Raw genomic sequence first — 16886 nt, 5'->3', positions numbered from 1 at the left:
TGCATACTGATAGGTCAGATAAATTGGATACCCGAGCAGCTATAGGGCTACATTGTAAAGCGGTTTTTCAGGTGCCCTTGGACTTCAGAAAGGAGAACTTGCTCCTGTAATCAGCTGAAGATCCTCTTCTCTTCAAATCCAGTTTTCTGTGCTTTACCTTGAGGTCAGGATTCAGTCCTGAATGATTTCAAGCAGAAAGAGAGTGTTTTTTTGCTCAAGCAATCCAATTTTAAGCTGCTCAGTCTGCAGTTCTTTTCACACATACCCACTCTTCGCATGCTCTTGATGATCTGCAAATAAACAAACAAAAAAATCAACAGCCACCAGTTGTGAGTTCGCCAGCCTACTCTGTTGGATTGCACTGGAATTGTGTAGGCACGGGGATATTAAAAGAACTGTGTTGAAAAGGTTTTGTGTATAAGGTTGAACCTAGTACAGAAAATGCATGTGACTGTCATTGCACAGAACTGGATGACACAATTAGCTTACACAGAGCCTTTTAAAAATTCACTTCAGTCTAATTTACTTTATTCTATGAATCAGAGAGATCCAAGGCCAAGCAATGAAGATGGAAAGGAAGTACCCAATTCCTGTGATGGCCACCAGGCAGCTTGAATCCTCAACGTAATAGAACTCCTTAAAGGTTCAGAAGCAAATCACAGACTTGTAATCTGAAAGTTTAAAATACAAGACACTAATTAGAGGTCAGAGTTCAGCTCCCCATGTGATCTTGGCTTACACTTGTTGCTTTGGGATTCTCTTTCTTGGGTTTCTTCTTACAGTATTGATACAACACATTGGCAAACACTTCAGTGCAGGTGTTGATATGTAGAGGTGAATTCAGATTACACTGGAACTGAGATCAGAATTCAAACTTCTTGAAGCTATACACCCAGCATTGTGGTTTTTAGCCTTCTTTGATCACTAAACTAGTATTGTTGAAACATAACTTTTTCTGGGTAAGCATCCACATCTATATGTGTATATTAATAGTGCCAGAAACATGAAAGGTAGGTTTTCAAAAGTGCTCCAAAGGCACATTTTGCAAGGAGATAATATATCACTTGAATTTCAGAAGCACCTAGTCACCCTCTTCTGACTGATTTCCAGTCAGCTTTTTGAATGTCATTATTCATTATCTTACTTGTTCAAGTTGCTTAAAACTTTACAAAACAGACCCTGGTTGAACTGAGAGTGCAAGTAACACCCATCGGCATCTAAATTTATAAGTTGGATCTTTCTGGAAATCCCGTGTGTGGGATTTCCTGAGATATATCTGCACAGTGTTTGTAACAACACTGGAGCTGGTGCCAATGCAAATGAGGATGAAACTGAAAATACAGGTTACTAAATGAGTCCCTGCTGCATGAATCACATACTTGGTCCTGGCTTGGGTCAAGGCCAGCCTGGGGATCACAGGTACAAATTGTGATCATGAGCTGTGTGTGCACGTCTTTGGGAGTGTTATGAGAATTATAGCCTGCTAGAAAGTCATTCAGAAAGAGTAGTGCTTGCTACATTTTGTGCAGGGTGGAAATTCTGGGAAATAAATCTTGTGATATTTCAGCTTTCCAGCTGCTCCTTTCATGTATGCAGTAGAAGGCCAAACAGATTCTGATTTTATTGGAGGCCATTCACCCATCCCTAAGAGTTGTTGCCTATTAATTCAAATATAGCTAAGATAAGTAGCAGACTTGAAATTTTGCTTTCTTTTCTATTTAATTTTCTCTGCGTTTTCCTGTGGTGCAGTATCACTGTAATTCACACATGAATTTTGGTTTCAATGGTGTTTTTGTTGCAAAAAAAGTTTAATGGGAGCCTGAGGGTGTATAATATTATTGAAATGAAAGGTTTTTGAAACTCATATTTCAGAGCTCATTAACTTACACAGTTCTGTGGGGGGTAAGGATCAGCAGATGAACAGCAATTATCTATAGTCTGCAGTACATGTACTGGTATCTCCCTTAGACTCATATCTAGGTTTGTATCTAAATAGATAACCATTTATATGTTCATACATATGGTACAGATTGAGTATCTTTTGAACCCGCTGTTTAACACTACCAAAATACAAGAGCCAAATGATTAGTACACATACAGTCACCTAAATCTCTCAAAGCTGAATAGCAGGGCTACACAGGTAACCTGAATCTGTACTCTACTGAACTGCAAGCTCCATACCTACTGCTCTTCAGCCAACACTTCATTTAAACCCACAGCAACATAAAGCAGCAGCAGAAGAGCCCCAGCACTGATTGACTGGTTGTTAGGGCTGTGCTGCACTAGGTTTTACTGAGGTTTCACTGTCAGTGATATTCATGGCAGATAATGCTGAGCTGTTTCAGGTTTACAGCATATGTCACTCTTTATCTGTTGTCTTAAATTAGTCAGTTGTGGTAAAATGGATTCTGACTGAATATCTAGTTTTATATGGTTAATAAAGAGATAGACAAATATAGTATAGTAAGCCTATGATATGGTCAAGTCAGAGCCAGTGTAGGCATCACCACTTGATTTGGGTTGAAAAGGACCATAATGATCACCTTGTTTCAACCCCCCCACCATATGCAGGGCTGCCAACCACCAGACCAGGCTGCCCAGAGCCACATCCAGCCTGGCCTTGAATGCCTCCAGGGATGGGGCATCCACAACCTTCCTAGGCAACCTGTTCCAGTGCATCACCACCCTCTGTATGAAAAACTTTCTCCTAATCTCTAACCTAAACCTGCCCTGTCTCAGTTTAAAACCATTCCCCCTTGTCCTATCACTATCCACCTTTGTAAACAGGTGTTCCCCCTTCTGTTTAAACACTCCCTTCAGGTACTGGAAGACTACAATGAAGTCTCCCTGGAGCCTTCTCTAAGCTAAACAAGCCCGATTCCCTCAACCTTTCCTTATAGGAGAGCTGCTCCAACCCTCTGATAATCTTAGTGGCCCTTCTCTGGACCCGATTCAAGAGCTCCACATCCTTCGTGTGTTGGGGGCCCCATGCCTGGATGCAGTACTGCAGATGGGGCCTCATAAGTGCCAAGTAGAGGGGGACAATCACCTCCCTCTCCCTGCTGGCCACAGGTTTCATTCTAAATGCATTTAATTTATATTTGTTATAGGTCTTTGCTCTTTACCTTTCCATAGGAGAATTTGAATCAGTTCTGCTGAAATTACCCTGTACAGTGACCTTTAAGTAAAGACAAAAAAGCCCAAAGGAAGAAAATGAGGGAACATGGGGTAGAATAATGTAATGGATGAGATAAAAACCTTTTCTTCTCTGATCCAATAGGAGCAGCTTGGTTTAGTTCTGACTCGTGATGGCCCTAATACCAGTGATGTGTGTAGTACAAGAGCCTGGTGAACATGGCACATAGACACAGGAAGATGTGAACATGGGAAACTGTGGTTGTCAAACCCAAGTGTGAACCTCAAGTGTCTGTGATAGCACTGCAGCTCTGAGGTATGGAGACTCTTTTCTCTGAGATTTTTCACATTTGTAAATTTCATATTATAAGTTAATAGGTATAACCTTCCCTCAGATTCACTGCCTTCATATTTTTCTTCTCCTGGACCTTTAACTGCAATTTTGTTTCCATTTCAAGGGTCTGCCCATAGATTTGGCCCTACAGCTTTGTCACTCTGCACATTTCCTCTGCCATGCCTCACTTCTCTTGCTATTCTTTTTTCCCATAAGAATTTCCCCTCCACTGCAATTCTGCTTCCTTAACCAAAATCTCTTCCTCTGGTGTTTTGCTGTTCTTGCTCCCTTGGAATTCATCATCTTTGTGTCCTACAGGACCTCTGCTCCCACTGTCTTACCCTGGAGGTTTTCTTGCACCATGTCCAATTCCTGGAAGAATTAGGAAGCACTGAGTGCAAGAATGTTTTCCATCTTCAAGTTTCAGCACTGTATGCCCAAGACAGCTTGGAAGGGATTCATTTTTATTTTAAAATGCTATTTGGGAGTAATAAAAATTCCTGATTAAGTTTTTCAAATAACAAAGAAGACTTGTTAAAGGGATAAATCTGAGGTTTCCTTATGTCTCTTCTTTCAGCATACAATATTTCACATTGAAGATGTTACACCCACTTGAATATCAAGTCCCCAGAGCAAGTAATTCTCTCCACTGCATGGGCACTGCCTTGCATGTACTCCTCTGCCTTTCACTAGCCATTGTAAGGGGGTGGGAAAGAAAAAGTAAGCCTGATTTCTGAGATTGGGCGGGAATCTCTTCATTTAGCTGGGTAGTAGTTGTTCACAGACTATCTGTGATTTTCTGATGTCCCTGTGGCTTGGACAATCTATTTACACTCTTGAAGGGCACAAGGACTACCAGAATTTGCTCACTTGGGCTTATGGATGTATAGAGTATTGCTGTGTGTACAAGTAGCACTCAGCATGCTGGCAACTGTGTATATCTTATAACAGTAACCAGCTGAACTAGTTTTTTTCTTCTAGACCATTTGCCCACTACCAGCTCTCCATTTTGTTTTTTCCTTTCCCTTTTTCTCATTTTCTTCCCACTACTGTTGGAAATTTAACAAGAAAATTTCCTATTCCCAGACTTGTAGTGAACTGTAGCTCTTTCAATTGCTTTTACTCAGGGCTATGACTGCTCTTCTCTTTGAATTTTTATTAAAAAACTTGAAGTGGGATGGAGAGTTAATGCTCCTCATCTAACTTTTGAAAATAAAACTGTTATAGTTCAAAGCCAGGACAGCTGCTGGTAGCTGCCATTCAGAGTGCAGGCTGTCAGACTGATTTGTAAAATGCCTGCTTCCCTCTTCCCCACCCACCCCACATTCAGCACTGAACCTCAAAGCTGTGATGTCACCCGGGGGCTGTATGTACAGCAAGCGCCAACTTAAACATTACTAGGCTTTTGAAATCAAATAATTGAAAAATCAGTTTCTTCTTACTTTCCTGTCAGTAAGACATAAACACCAGAGCTGAAAGAGATCTGCCTGTTGTCAAATCAGTGCCAAGGACATGAAATTATGGTCTTCTTTTTTTTCTTTATCTTTTTTTTCCTTCCTATAGTTTCTGATCTGCTTAAAACCAGTTTAATAAATTCAGATCCAAGCTGAGTCAAGTGTTGGAGCTGGTACGAGCTTGCCAATTGCTGTAGAATGGGCACAGAGCTCTGAAGCTAGGAAGAATAAAATTTTTCTATCTTATACATGTACTGTTTTGCATGCTTATGCACATGTAAATCAGGTGCCAAAAACTACCAAATGTTACAAATTCCTGGCTTGTTCTCTTACTGGTGAGCTTAACAGTGTTCATAGTGGTTTGAATAATCGTTTTACTGCAAAGGTTTGGCTAGGAACATGGTCTTCAAACCAGACTCAAACTACCCTGGAAGCATCGAGACAGGAGGCAGTGATTAAAGGTGATACTAAAAGCTTGCTTTGAGGTTTTATCAGTGGTAATCTGTAATACTTATGATCTTGTGCAGCCCTGAACAGTATAAAGAACCATGCTTGCAAACTTCCATCTTCCTGGGGTCAGCCCTACAGGTGCTGTGTTCACTTTGCTTGTACATGCATTAGAAAACAGACTGGAGCTGGGTGTTAGTTAACCACCCTAAATAGTTGAAAGGAAGTAGTTGTTGTCTTCCTCTCAGATACTGAAAAGGTTAAATTTTTTGTTTGTTTGTTTGTTTTTTTTTCTAAGTGCCTGACATAGCTACTGCTGCAATTATAAAATCAAATAGTCTCCTTTTGGAGAACTATTAGCATTGGCAATGACATCAAGCACCAATTCATCAAGAGCCACAGTGTCAACTTCAGTTTGGTAGTGCAAAACAAACAGAAAGCTGAGATACTCTTCTGGGCAGAGGAAAACTGCTCTGGGGAAGGCATCACATTATGGGCACCTTCTTCTTTTAACAATAACATTTAATAGCCTTTTAAAGAGCATTTTCCCCATTCCCCCAAGTAATTTCTTGGCAGGCAGTTAAAAGAAAGGAAGCAGTCTTTTTTTCTAAGGGCTTTTATATGATACTAAATAAATCTAGCAGCCTTCAGAACAACAAACCCCTCCCCTGCTTATGCCTATTGTGCTGCCCAGACTGTCTCTTAAAACCAGCACTAGAGTGGCCTGATGGTGTCTGTCTGGTAAGTGCTGAGAGCATTATCAAACCACACTGAGGGCTCAGCTCTCCAGCAGATGCCAGATGGAACCGGCATCAAGTTATTATTATTATTTATTAATTACGCACCTGACTAATGTGCAGAGCAATTTGTGGCAGTTAAAATGCACATTATAAATGGAAAACAAGAGACCTTTTCTCAAAGAACGTACCTGTTTTCCAGGGATAGACACCTTCTGAATGGAGAAGATTTGTCCAAGACAGAATGGAAGGAGATGGAGTTTTGTTCTTCTCAGTCCTGTGTCTCTCTTGGCCTTCTCTTTCTACAGTGACCTTGCAGACTCTTCTGTCACACATAACTTCTTGGGGTCGAGGACTGAAGACTGCTGAATTTGCCCTACTCTTTTACAGTGTTTGTCCTGTGTGTGTACAAAGGACCTCCCAATTCTTTTTGCCGGATTCCACTGGTCCCCACAGAAAAGCAAGTAGAATTTGCTCCTGAAATGGAATCAGGTTCTGCAGTTGAAAGAAGGTGGCAGATGCTGGAGGTGCAGACCACAGTCATGCATCTGAGCCTGATTCCCAATGAAGGGGAAAAATACAAGCAGTTGCTCACAAAGTGACCAAAAGGTAACACAGAATTGTTGCCTCTTCTGGCAGATGGAGGCAGCATTAAACTTGCAGGGGTCAGTAATATTAGTATTACTTGCCCCAGAAGTCAGTTTTCCATGCAAACTAGAAGTACTGATGAGTAAGGGATAAGTGATGGCTACACAGAGAATGTGGTGAGGGATAAGAGATTTTGTGAGTCAGAAAAAATCAGATCAGAGAAATGAGAGTATAAAAATGTGGAAAGTCTTCTCACTCTTCTGTCGTATCCTTTTCTTGACATTTTATGCTCTGTTCATTTTTTCTTGCCCTGAGAGCTCATGTAGGCAGGATTGCAGTGGCTGAGTTATATTGCGGAGAAGTCAATGCAGAAACATTTGGGATATCTGGTAGTGGAAAAGGCAATGCAGAAATTTGTGAAGCTGTTAGGAACTGCTTTGGGAAACATGAGTAAGGGGTCAGAAAGAAATGAATCTACTTGTCTGCTCAACATCAGTTTTGGTAAGACAGATGGCTTTATACTGGAGCCAGGATTCCTTGGCCCAGCCAGAACTAACTCAGGTTTGACTTCTGGAGGTAGTGGATATTTCTTGATATTTTGACCTCAGCTGGAAGCTTCCAAGGCATATTTTTTTATTATTTTGAATTAAGAAATAAATAAATAAATAGCCCTTAATGCTTTACCCAGCCTGTGAATTGGACTGAATATTGTGCTGACGATCCAGTTCTTGACATTTGCATGCCATGGAGTTATGTAGTGCAACGTGATATACATTATTCATGCTCTCATGTAACTCATTTTCACTCTGTGTGACAGCACTTCCAGGATCAAGGTTCAGCACACTTCAGTGGACCTGCAAGCTTTATGGTTCTGATGCCTGGAAGCAAAACAGCAAAGAAGCATTTGGGGATGTGAGGTGTCTTTTACCCAGTGGATTAGCTTTAGATTGTGCTGGTTAACCAGGTCTTTGGTCAGCAGGCAAATAGGCAATATGTTTGGCTCAAGCATGCACCTTAATTAAAATGAATCAATTAATGCAGATTAATTTAAGATTCAATTTAAAAACAGCTTAGTTAAAGCAAAGCAGATAGCTGTGTAGACATTTTGATCTTTTTAAACAAGACTTTTTTAGCTGAGTTTAAAACATTTAGGCCAACGTGAAAGAAGGTGCTTGCCAATTAGTAACAGGAGCTTAGCTCATCTTCAGTAAACTGCTTTAAGTAAATCAGAGTAAGCTTGTGGGCAGATAAGGACTAAATAGGTCAAAGACAACTGGTGTTGACTTAATAGATTTGCATTTCCTCTTGATTAGTTGAAAGCTGATGCCCTCACACTATAGGGTACCTTTGCTGATAGTGCTGTTTTACAGAGTGTTGTAACACTGAGCTCCTGACCAACTATAGAACCCCACATAATAGCCTTTCCTCTTTGTTTCGGCCTCCTTCTATTTTGAATAAAATTTGTATTTGAGATATCTGAAGTTTAAATCAATAGATTACTCTTTGTGCCTATGGCCCTAATCCTGGAAGATGGTGATCAGCAAGCACACACCTCAAGTCAGAAAGAGGTTGAAAAGATAGCTTTAAGACACTTCTGCAGTGCTCTGCTTCACTCCAGGAGTTTATCAGAGCACTATTTCCCATGCAACATCCACCCAGGTGGCTCTAAATGATGCTGCCAACAACCCTTTGCAGCTGGAGAAGATTAACCTTATCATCCTCTTCAGAGGGCTGAGTGCTCTCTAGAAGAGGAGCACCTATAAAGGTGCTGTGACGAGTACATGCCTGTTTCCATGTTGTGATCATCTTTCAGTAGATGGCTTCTCCTTGTGCTGGCACCAAGTTTGTCTGGGCTGCTGTAGGAATTGCAGGGTGCTTCTTGGGAAAATTCTACTCTGATGGTCACAGAGAGTGTTGTACAAGTGTAACATGCTGATACTGGTGATCTTGGGATACTTCAACTGAGTAACTCAATGCCATATGTCTGAGAATTGGACTCCGTATCTTTGCTTCTTTTTTGTTATATCAAGACGCTCTAGAACAGTTATTTTATTGGTGAGAAATATGTGCTCAGCAGGTATTTAGTGTCTTGTTTTTTAGATGTGCATGTCAAAGGCACGACACCCAGTGGCTGTATCACCCCCTGATAATCTCTTAAAGAGAACAACTGTGTGTTATGTTGCTTCCTAAATATCAACTAGCCATTAAAACAACATGTAAACCACATTTATCATGAACGATAGGGGAAATGAAAACTCTGAACCCAAAAAGGAATGATAGTCAAATGGGAAGCATTGGGTGCAGTGTGTTGAGCTTAGGACACTGCTGAAGTTTTGTGGAGGAACACAGAGTCTGAGACCCTATGCTGCTGGGAGACTGCTGCCATTGGTATCACAGGGACAAGTGCCTCAAGACTTCTGCCTGGTTCTTTTTGTTTGGCCCAAACTTGTTCCCTGATTGCCCTCAGTGTCCATAGGGGACTTGGACAGGGACACTCATCTGATGCCTACATTACAAGGTGCACTGTGCAGAGGGCAGCATTTCTATTGATCTCCACATTTTTATTTATTTTTTTTGGTGGGAGAACAACTGTTGGAAGTTTCTGGCATCTTTGAGCTCGTTAATCATAGCTGTGAACTCAGCCCCACCCAGGCATGATGTAAGGCTGCCAGGTGTTTATCGTTTAATCCTGACCAGCTATTGGGCTCTCCCACTGAGGTGCTCCTGTTGGCTCTGCTTTTCAGCTCTGTTACGTCACAGTGCTGGGAAGGGTTTTTGGTGTGTTCTGTTCCGCTGCGCGCCCAACTTTCCAGTGTGCTACTGAAATACCTTCGGCAATCCACTACCTGTAAGTACTCCTGGTACTTTTTATGTTACTATGTGAGTAAGATTATTCTCCAAGGTTACCATCTGAGTGAAAAATCTGCTACTGTTTCCATGCTGAATCTTCTCTTGTACATGAAATGTTGTCCCATTCCATCCACCCACCAATTTAAAATGACAGATGTCATTTCCAGAGTGGGGCTGCTGCTCTTCTGGGACACTTGTAGTTGTGAGCCAACTTTTTTCCTGTTTGTATTTATTACAGTATTCTTCTGCATCTAAGTTTTGGGTTTTCAGTAACAGTGTGTGTTTCTACTGTTCTTAGGAAGAAGAGAGTCACATTTATGAATAGGGATTATATGTTGTAAAACAATCATAGTAAAAAATGAGGCTGGTAGGAATCTGGGCCATGCTGCTGATCGTGTAACGGGATGCAATTGAAATTAAGTTTCTCTTTCTCTCTCTCTCTTTCACCCCCTCCCCCCATTTTTATGGGTAATGCTGTATTATTTCTAGGAATATTGTGTAGAAAAAAAGCATGCCAGTGAGGAGTTAAAAATATTGATTTCTAGTATATATAATAGGAAGACTTTCCTTAGTTCTACAGACAGGCTCATATCAACTTCGAATTCAATTTAGGGATTGAATTTAACACGCATAACCCACAGAGTTTGAAACTATAAAGGGACTTAAAAATGTACATCAGATAGGACCTTAGAACTCTAAAGGATCCTTCACAAGATGAAAAGTATTTTATGTTGTTTGAGATACAGTAGTGTCTGAATTACACTTCAAAAAGCTTAACACATTCTTAAAATACATTTACAAGGAGAGATAATAATGTACAGCCTTAAATTTAGGCAGTGAATGTTCACCAATAAAGTTTCATCATCTTGAATAATTTATGTTGGGTGGATATTATCACCAAACTTAAAGAGAAAACTGAAAAATGTGGAGACCCCCGCTTAGTGCTGATGACTGTGTAATGTGGTGAGTGGTTGGAAATTCTTTGGGGAGTCCACCAACGCATTCTTCTTGTATATTTATAAGGAAACGGTGGTATTAAAGTTTCATTTTCTTCTGTTTTAAACCTAGGCAAAAACAGGAGTATAAAAGCCATCGAGGAATGCAGAAGTATTACTAATGTTTCAGAAAATGGAATTATTAACCATAACGCAATAATGCTCAGGGCCTGCTAGATGTTGCCTACTGATCAACCCGCCTTGAAATTATGTTTATTTGCTTAAGTGAGTTTTTGGTTTATACTCTGTGAAAACATTCTTTTATTTATTTTTTTTTTCCCTTTTCTATGCGTGAACCCAAAATTGCTTAGTCTGTGTCCTTTTCCCTCGGATACGATAGCAGCAGCAGCACACGCAGTTGCTAGCTAGGTAGCTTATTATTATGGTCACACTCCAGCACACAGCATACTTGTTGGAAGTTTCCAGAAATATTGCACTGCAGTCATTTTCCTTGCCGTTATGCTAATGGAATCAGGAAAATCAATTGTCCTTAAGGAACAGGGGAATGAGATGTGCTGTAAATGCCACAGGATGAGTGATTGGTTGATTGCAGGGATGGTGATTCAAACGCGCCTCATCTCTACATTATCCTGATGAATTTTTATGGCCCTGCCTTTTTTTCTTCTATAGCTGTGGAGGAAGGTTTATGGCTTGCAGCTTTTTAGTTGATTGAATGCAGCTGGCATTGTTGCAGTGCAGAACAAAAAGGTACTTTTTCTTTACAGCCTTAAAAGTAGATTGAAGAAATTGCACACCAACATTTTTGCAACAAAAGCATTCTTAAAAATGCAGATATTTTATGAAATTACTTTGCTCTCCTTCTCTACCGTCAGTAATCTTTCTATCAGAATAAAGGACAAAAATTGTTTGAGATTCTAGAGGAACATATCTCCAATTTTTTATTCTTATCACAAAGAGAGCTAACTAAGGGGTTTCATTAGTATTCATTTTATCCCCATGTAATTTTCTCCTTCCTAGTAACTCTAAAAAAAAAAAAAACAACAAAACACATGCCTGTAACACCACTGAACCAAAGAAGGTCATCTTAGGTGTATCAGCATTTTCTGTAACTCCTTCAGACTGTATTCACAAGGTAGTAAGGCTAACTGCTTCAGCTCATATTATAAGCGTTACAGAATATAGAACACTATATAACACAAAGAGTCTTATTTAGTTGACTAAAACAATGCCCGTGATCTGCTGAGTGCTGAATTGCTGATAGCTAAAACCAAACACACAAGAGCTTTCTATTTATGTCCAATTAATTTTCTGATAATTTATTCTTCTGCTATACGGTTTACGCATTATAGACAATGTTCACATAACGTAGGGAACCTTTTTATGCAGCGTCTTCTTCAGAGCTGGAAACTCAGCCTGTTTTTTTTTCTCTTTGCATCAGTAATCTTGAAGAGGTGTTAATACTTGGGGTTATAGTGTTTTCTTACAGAGCTATATAGTTACATCATTACGACTCAGTTTTTAAACATTTTTACATTATGCTTTGCATATATTTAATATTTTCAATTATAAAAGCTCTGCAATAGCTATGCACTGTGATATCTTTCTGACACGGCCATGTCTGTGCATTTCTACCCTGATTTATATCAACTTTTTTTTTACTCTTGGATCGCTCCTAGACAGTGCCTTCCAGCCACGTGATTACTTGCTAATAGTAAGAGAAATCTATGAGAATTTAAGATGAGGTCATCAGTTTTTTTTTGCACCTAAATCTGGTGGTTGTATCTGTCAGTGAAAGAGTGTGCTATTGTTTTACGTACAGAAGGGCTGATTCACCACTGCATTTAATCTCATAATAAATTGCGTCTGTGCCAAGTGGGTGCAAAATATTACTGCTGATGTGCTCAGGGAATTCTGGTTTCATCACATTTTACACTGAGTTTGCACAGGTGTTAATATCAGCATGAGTGTAAGGACATGGGGAATACTTCCTAAATTAAACGAGACACCTCGGTGTGGAAAATCAAGTTCAAATTCATGGTATTGCAAGGTTTCGCTTTTACATAAACATCACTGAAATAAAAGATTTCTCTAAGATTTGGATCAAAACTATGTTTAACAAGAAACCTATATTGCAGAGGATCATGCATGTGTAACAGATGATAGTACATGCACCGGGTAAACGCAGGTTTAAGTAGGATGTAAGTAATACACAGTGCTTGTCCTGCGAATTTCACCTACTGACAGCATTAAAACAAGAAACAGAGGTGCCAGATCTTAGGGTTTACCTTAACAGAGAAAATGCAATATGATTTTTTTAGCATTGTGATGACTCTCTTCACAGATGTCATGGATATTGATGACACTGTGTTTTAGTTTTTGCCGCCAGGTTACTGGAAGCAATTTTATTTTCATTCCTTTATTCATCCTGCTACCTCTGTCATCAACACATCCCTACAAAATATGCACTCATGTTTTCCTCTTGTTTCAGATACATAACCAGATAAAATTATTGTGAACTGCAAATGCCTGATCACAGAAACATGTACCTTTTTTTCCCCCCTGTCAGATAGACTTGCTTAGATTTAATTCTGTATACATAATATTGTTCTTTCCAGTGTCCTGGTTCTACAATGAAGCAATTTCCTCCAAATTGGTAATTCATTGATGTGAAGTGGTAATGACCTTCTTAGCTTATTTGTTAGTGATGATTCTTTTCTAATCTGAAGCACATAAATGTAGTTTCATTAGCACGTTTTATTGTCATAATTGTCAAAGTTTTTTGTGTTCTGTGTGGTTGGGTATCAGACACAGAGAAACAGAAGAGCAGGAGCTGCGTCACAAGGGCTCGCTGGCACCGACTCCTGTCTTCTGCCGTGTGTGTGGACTTATATTGATAACGCCTTAAGAATGGCTTATTATCATCGTTACACAGGCAGCGAGTCAGAGCCAGAGCTCTAACACGGGTGGTCTTTCTTGTTCACATTTTGGTCAACCATCTAAGGGGATGCAGGGAAGGAGAAAGAAACCATTTTGAATATTAATGAATGAGGGAAAATCGCTGCTCAGCAGATTACAAAGCCCACACTCATTCTGGTGAGCAGCAAAGAGAAGATGTTCCTACATCTGTTTAGGCAGCGCAGGGATATTCCCTGTGAAAGCACGAGGACCCTAACAGCCCTGTCCTGTGGACGTTTGCATTTTCAGTGCATTTATTTACATTAGGGTTGTTTGAGCTGTACTATGCCTGATTGAACCAAAGTCTCTTGGAGAGCAAAGAGCTTTTATTTTGACATTTTCACATGGAAGTCAGCCATCACCCCTATAAGGAGAGTAAGCAAGATTTATGATGGGAAAATTGATTTCCTTTATACTCTTTTACAAAATACATCCGAGCACAAAAGATAAGCTAGACCTCTTTGTTTGCTCCTTCGTGCTGCCTGATGTCAGGTCTTGCTGGAAGTGCTGTAAAATTATATATATATATATATATATATATATATATATATATATATATATATATATATATATAAAATATTTATTATCATAAATATATTTATATATTTATTTATATATTATATAAATTATATATTTATATAATATATATAAAATTTATATATATATATAAATTTTACAATGTATACACATATATATAATGCAGTGAGGAAGGCAATTGGCTATTGTTTATGTATCTTTATATCTGCATTTAAAAACCTTGGCTGATGAGATCTTTATTGAGACCAAGCGCAGCTTCCAGCATGTGGGAAGGATTAGCTGCCTTCAAGGTGGCACTGTGCCTTGCGTGTGCTTTTGGGCCATCTCCATTGCTCTCTGAAACCAGTGCATAGCATGTTGCCTAGGCCAGGGCAGCAGTGATGTCCCTGAGGAGGGAACAGTGTCTGTGCTCCACACTCCAGCACTGCCAGCCTCCTGGCTTCTGGGACATGATGTGCATCTCTCTGCTTATGTAGCTGCTGTGAGTAAGCTGGAACAGGGATGAAGTTCTGTGCCCCATCCTGGTGTAGTTCACTTGAATGCTACACTTAGACCATTTTTTCCAAATGCTTTATATATGTGGTTTGTGTGAAGCACCAAGAGAGGCCATACCTGGCTGCTGTTAACAAGACTGACAAGTAGTTCTCAATCAGAATATGATCAGCCCAACAACCATGGATCAGGATGTGTTTAAGTCATTCCGGGATCTGAGTCCTGGTAATTATTCGTTCACCTTTTGCTTTATTTATCATGGGCCTGATTTTTTTTTTTCCCCACAGTAAATACTTTGAGGTAGGAACAACATGGACAGTATAAGCCAAATAACAACATTAACATTGCTGTGGCATAATACAGAATAGTACTAAGGTAGTTAATAATAGCAGTGCACGAAATCCACATTTTCTCCTCCTCTTCTTATACATATACCTCAAACTTAATGGAAAATATTTAATGGATCTTAATATTTAATGGAAATTATTTGTACTTGTTTTAAGCTGAACATAGAACCTAGCTCAAAACCCAGAAATTGAAACATATATATATATATATATATATATGAGTTTCAATTATAAATATATATATTTAAATGTATGCTTATCAGAGTGCTATATGCCTTAGTACTCCTTAGTAGAAAACACCAATAAAGAGGAGAGATGTCAGTTAACCTTGGAGTAAACTCATCTGGGAATGTGCATACATCCTTTTGTGACTCTCCTTAGTTAGTTAACATGTGCACTATGAATAGAAAGCTGACAAAATTGGGAGAATCTGATTACTATAAAGTAATCCCACTAGAGGGTGCAACAGAGTAAATTATTTCTTGCATGGCAATGCATTAAACGTGCTGAGAATCAGAATGATTCCCTGTGACCGAGGCAGCTCCAGGAGTGACTAAAGCTCCAAATGTGAAGTATTGTCTGCTTGCTACTCCTCGGTCATCAAGGCTACGGCATCAAGGCAATTCTTCTAGTAACTGAGCACTACCTGAAGTAGAGAGCTTTATTCTGAATTGTGCACTTAAAGCCTTTCTAGAGCAGACTATTCTGTGTGACAAGAGAAACACAGAATATCCACCTTTGATTTGGGATTAGATATGTGTATATGTTTAATATGGAATTATCTGATGTGTGTATTTTTCTGAAATAGACACAGCCTCCTCAGTCTTATTTATTTTTTTATTTTCTTTTGAATTTGGAGATGCTGTGAGTGGCAGACATATCAAGTAAGAGACATTTGATGTTTTGGTTTCTTCCTGTTCCGTTTTTATCATACTTCATTCACATGCTATGCTATACTCTGATGCTATGCTCTCTCTCTTTTTTTTCCTTTTTTTCTTTTTTTCTTTTCTTTTAAGCTGTAAGTGCAAATCTCACATATTGTGTGTATTCCAACAGAGGAAGAAAGATTTACTGCTATCCCGTGCAAAGGAAAAGAATCCAAATATAATTATGCAGTGCATTCTGTTTTAATGAAAGTTACAGATGGATACAGCTTCTGCTATCCAATAACAGCTGATGTGCAGCCAAGGTGTATACTGTACAAACACGTTGACAGTGCTGAACCATTTCTTTAAAAATTAGCTTATTTCCTGCAGCAGTTATCTGTAAAATGAGCCTTTCTGCTTTTCCTTTTGTTGTTCTGTGCTTGGAGAAATCTGTTCCCACAAGCACATCAAGGTTCATATACTATTCAGTCAGTATTTTCTCTGTGTTTGTAGAGCAGCCCTATTTGGAAAAGAGAGCATTAAAAATGCAAAAAAATCCTTCAGAAAGCCATTTGTGAGTAAAGTGACTTGCAATTGCTTACTGGATTTACAGAATTATTGACTCTTGCTAATGGTGCAGCGTCAGTCCGATCCAAGTGTTTTGGCCGCGTGTGCTGCCAGGGCTCCTTGGTCAAGGGCTGTGTGAAAGAGAACAGTTCTGTAATCTTTCTGAAAACAAATATTTAACGAGAGATAGTGCAGATAATTTTTTGGTACAATAATTCATTGGTGTGTGCACGTGCATGTGGGTGTCTGTATGAACAGCTTCTTCTGAACTTCAGGCTTTGTATGCCATCAGAGAAAAGAGAAGTTGAAATAACGGAAGGGTCTGGCATAATTTGGCAAAATATGGGAAATTCAGTTAAAGGCTGAAATGCCATCTTCAGTTCTTCCCTTCTGTACATGGTTGTTGCAGCATGCATGGGAGGGAAGGTCACCCACTGCTCAGAATCTCAGCTAAGAGGAGGTGCAATTATCTGTGACACTCTGGTACAAAGGGATTACAAAAAGATGACATTTTTGCCCAGCTTTGGAGTTTTCCTGGCTCTGTTTTGGTTTAAATGAGTCTTCTAATGTTTTTGCAGTTTTCTTCTCCTGGCCTCCCTTCTGGATTTTGTTGTTGTTTAC

General features: G+C 39.4%; 1 long non-coding RNA gene across 3 annotated transcripts in view; it reads left to right on the top strand.

Moving 5' to 3' along the window:
* Positions 1–9207: 9207 nt before the first annotated feature.
* Positions 9208–16886, top strand: part of LOC116653786 — a 64221-nt gene continuing 56542 nt past the window's right edge. For all 3 annotated transcript variants that reach the window (XR_004308238.1, XR_004308239.1, XR_004308237.1), the window contains exon 1: positions 9208–9543. This is a non-coding gene — a long non-coding RNA (uncharacterized LOC116653786). The remainder of the gene's footprint in view (positions 9544–16886) is intronic.

This window comes from Coturnix japonica, chromosome 8 (genome assembly GCF_001577835.2).
Source record: "Coturnix japonica isolate 7356 chromosome 8, Coturnix japonica 2.1, whole genome shotgun sequence".
Taxonomy (NCBI): Eukaryota; Metazoa; Chordata; class Aves; order Galliformes; family Phasianidae; genus Coturnix; species Coturnix japonica.
This window is presented reverse-complemented; position numbering and strand designations above follow the sequence as displayed.